Source organism: Myotis nattereri (assembly GCF_964212035.1).
Source record: "Myotis nattereri genome assembly, chromosome: 5".
In the NCBI taxonomy this organism is placed as follows: domain Eukaryota; kingdom Metazoa; phylum Chordata; class Mammalia; order Chiroptera; family Vespertilionidae; genus Myotis; species Myotis nattereri.
This window is the reverse complement of record NC_138080.1, coordinates 64760678-64765143: the sequence shown is the minus strand read 5'-3', so window position 1 is coordinate 64765143 and position 4466 is coordinate 64760678. Positions and strand designations below refer to the sequence as shown.

Sequence of the window (4466 nt, the reverse complement as noted above, 5' to 3'; positions counted from 1 at the left end):
AGAGTCCTGGCTTTAAATTTGCACCCACTAGACCTGAAAACAAAACAATTAAAATTAAATGATCCCCCCAATGCCTTAAAACTAAGGAGATGATTAAAAACTGCTGTTTGTGAGGCAAGTAAATACGGGAAATCTGTTTACTGCACTATGAGTACCTCAAAGGAATTCTTGCATGCTGTGTGCCTGAAGTGATGTGTTTGAGGGACAAGTTTTGTTTGTTTGCTTGTTTGTTTTAGTTTAGATTAGCAAACAAAACTGTTATAAAAAGAGCCCACACAGCCCTAGCTGGTTTGGCTCAATGGATAGAGCGTCAGCCTGTGGACTGAAGGGTCCCAGGTTCCATGCCGGCCAAGGGCACATGCCTAGCTTGCGGGCTCGATCCCCAGTAGGGGGCGTGCAGGAGGCAGCCAATCAATGATTCTCTCTCATTCTCTCATTCTCTCTCTCTCTCTCTCTCTCTCTCTCTCTCTCTCTCTCTCTCTCTCTCTCCCTTCCTCTCTAAAGTCAATATATATATATTTATTTAAAAGAGCCTACAGAAATATAGGTGCTCAGGTGTATTTAGGGTTAGCACAGAGTTCAGAACACTTAGTTGGCTTTTGTGGTTCCCTTAATGTACAGTCCTTACAAATGCTATGACTACTAATGAAGCTACTAGATAACAGACACTTCTGTTTGACCTACATTTATACATATGTAGAATTTTGTGTTAATGGCTATAACCTGTAAAAATCCTCTTGCCTCAGTATCCAAAATGCGACATTTGTATCTGTGGGAACTAGTGTTGTTTTTATTTTTAATCTAGAATATACACAGATTAGCTATGGTATGGTAAATTCACAGTTTGTGACGAATTGATGTAGTGTTAACTGAATTACCCATTACAATTTGTCCAAAGGTCATGATAGGTTTCTGGAAAGTGAAGACATTATCAAATATAACAAAGTACTGCAAAAACACAAGGGCAAATAACTGAACTAAATCTTCTTCTATTACTAAAACCCATACATCATATTATGAAGGAGAAATGATAATCAGTGGCTTATAGCTGATAATAACTCATACAAAACATCTACAAATATTATTTGAAGTGCAAAATTATATCTTTCTTTAATAATGATGAAACTCTCTCTCCTTGTGTTTTGTACATTTTCCATTCATACAAAAACAGATTTCCAAATTTGCTGACTCTGTGATGACAGGTATTCTTTTGAGTGGGTATAAATAAAAGAAAAACACATTTATTCTATTTCTTCAAGGTAAAGATATTTTTAACCATGAGTGAGAAAATAACTACCTTTAAGAGGAACCTAATTTTCTTTCTAGATTGGTGATATGGAGTGTACTTAAAGATGCTTTCATTGAAATGATATGTTGTTGCTAATGACAATAAGTTGTATTACATATTGTGATAGGTTGAATTGTCTTTCCCTGAAAGATATTAACATGCTAATCCTAGTATCTGTGAATATAATCTTATTTGGAAATAAGATCTTTGCAGATGACCAAGTTAAGCTGAGGTCATTAGGTGGACCATATGACTGATGTCCTCATATAAAGGGGAAATTTGGACAGAGATGTACAGAGGGAAGATGATCTGAAGATACACAGAAAACGCCATCTACAAATCAATTTATGCCTGATGCTACCCGAAATGAGGAGAGAGATATGAACAGGTGTTTCCTCACAGCCTCCAGAACAACCCAGCTTGCTCATACCTTGATCTCAGACAACCAGCCTCCAGAGCTGTAAGGCAATACATTTCTGTTGCTTAAACCACACAGTTTGTGGTACTTTGATACAACAGCTCTAGAAAATTAATACACATATAAAAATTCATACATGCATGTTACAAAAAATTTATAGGTATAATTTTCTAAGCTATTAGATTTCTTTGAAATAAAAAGTTTGATGGACTTTGGCCCAGCTGGTGTGGCTAAGTGGTTGAGTTTCAACCTATGAACCAAGACATAACAGTTCGATACCTGGTGAGGGCACATGCCCAGGTTGTGGGCTCCATTCTTATTTAAGGCTGTGCAGGAGGTAGCTGATTGTTGATTCTCTCTCATCATTGATGTTTCTATCTCTCTCTCCCTCTCCCCTTCCTCTCTGAAGTCAATTAAAATATATTTTTAAAAAGTTTGGTCGATTTTGAATCACTTGCTAAATATGCAAAAACAATACTTTCAGGCTAATTTGCAAGAATTTACAATGTCAGAAAAAGATGAAAACTGAATAGCTGAATTACATTAAGTATCTTGCATGGGATTGAATATAATAATCTTATAACTGTAAGTGCAGACAATGATGCACTTTCTCTATTTGGATTTAGGCTCAACTTCACTAGCTATTAGGGAAATGTAAATCAAAACTACAATGAGATACACCTCACACCTATTAGAATGGCTATTATCAATAAGACAAGTAATAACAAATGTTGGAGAAGTTGTGGAGAAAAAGGAACCCTCATTCACTGCTGGTGGGAATGGAAACTGGTGCAGCCACTATGGAAAACAGTATGGAGGCTCCTCAAAATTTAAGAATAGAGTTATCAGCCCTAACTGGTTTGATTCAATGGATAGAGGGTTGGCCTGTAGACTAAAGGATCCCGGGTTTGATTCAAGTCAAGGGCATGTACCTCAGTTGCAGGCTCCTTCCCGGCCCAGACCCTGGTCGGGGTGCATGCAGGAGGCAACCGATGGATGTATTTCTCTCGCATTCCTTTTTCTCTGTCTTTCCCTCTCTCTTTCTCGCTCTAAAAATTAATAAAAAAAAATATCCTCCAGTGAGGATTAAACAAACAAAAAAGAGTTATCATATGATCTAGTAACCTCTCTTCTGGGTATCTCCACCCAAAATGTGAAAACATTTATTCACAAAGACATATGCATCCCTATGTTCATTGCAGCTTTATTCACAGTGGCCAAGATGTAGAAACAACAAAAGTGTCCTTTGATAGATGATTGAGTATAGAAGATGTGTTACATATTTACAATGGAACAATACTCAGCCATAAGAAAAGATGAACTGATACTATTTGAGACAACACGGATGGATCTTAAGAATATCATGCTAAATGAAATAAGTCAGACAGAGTCAAGAGTCATATGATTTCACTCATAGGTGGGATATAAAACAAAGGAACAAATAAGACAAACAAACAAAAATAGTAGCATTACTTACAATAGCTAAGATCTGGAAACAGCACAAGTGCTCATCAGGTGAGTGGATTAAAACAGCTGTAGTACATTTACACAACAGAATACTACGCCGCTTTAAAAAGGGAGGATCTCTTACCCTTTGAGACAGCATGGATGGATCTGGAGATTATTATGCTGAGCTAAATAAACCAGTCAGAGAAAGACAAATACCACATGATCTCACTTATATGTGGAATCTAATGAATAAAATAAACTGATGAACAAAATTGTACCATAGACATAGAAGCATGGAACTGACAGATTTCAGATGGAAAGTAGGAGGAAGGGCAGGAAGGGATCAATCAAAGAACGTAGAGCATGCATAGTCCATGGACACAGGCAGTAGACAGGTGAAGGCCTGGGGTGGGGAGGGAGACTGATGAAGGGGGGCAAAGGGGGAAAAAGAGGGGACATCTGTACTACTTTCAACAAAATGAATTTTTTTTTAAATTCATAGACAGACAACAGTACGGTGGTTACCAGAAGGAAAGGGGGTGGGAGGATTTGAAGCGTAAAGGGGGTCAAATATAAAGTGATGGAAGCAAATTTGACTTTGGGTAGTGGGCATACAATGCAATATAGGGATGATGTATCATAAAATTGTACACTTGAAACATACTTTTATGCACCAGTGTCACACCAATAAATTTAATAAAAATTAAAAAAAGTTAAGATATCACGAAAAGTTTCGAGTTCCGCCCCTCGCGTCACTGCCCCGCGGGACCCGCGACCTGCTACTGACCAATCTACCGGGCACTCGCGTGCACCATGTCTAGTTCCTCCAGCATCACCTCTATGAAGAAAGTGGTTCAACAGCTCGGGCTGGAGGCCGGCTCAACCGCATGCAGATTCCCAGGCAGCGGCAGATGTGAAACAATTCTGCCTGCAGAATGCTCAACAGGACCCCCTGCTGACTGGAGGATCTTCCAGTACCAATCCCTTCAGACCCCAGAAAGTTTGTTCCTTTTGCAGTAAAATGATTTTTGAAGGTGTTCTAAACCACGTTTCCTGAACCGGTGAATATTCAAAGAAAACTCAATCTGAAGCCTGTACAAAAAGCTTACCCTATAATATGTGCCATACTACACAAACTTCTGCTTTTGTCAATCCTTAACACCTACCTCTCTGAATTTTCATGAACTGCTATTTCACAAGAATGATTATTTTATATACACTGGCAGCATCATACAAATAAAATACTTAGTATAAAAAAAGTAAGATATCACTGTAAGATAGCTGTTTCTCCCACGGAAATGAATCTGACCC

General features: G+C 38.3%; 1 pseudogene across 1 annotated transcript; it reads left to right on the top strand.

Moving 5' to 3' along the window:
- The first annotated feature begins 3968 nt into the window (after positions 1-3968).
- On the top strand, positions 3969-4212 carry LOC308520267 (guanine nucleotide-binding protein G(I)/G(S)/G(O) subunit gamma-5-like; annotated as a pseudogene). Its single transcript has one exon. The product of its transcript is annotated as a guanine nucleotide-binding protein G(I)/G(S)/G(O) subunit gamma-5-like (transcript).
- The last annotated feature ends 254 nt before the right edge of the window (positions 4213-4466 follow it).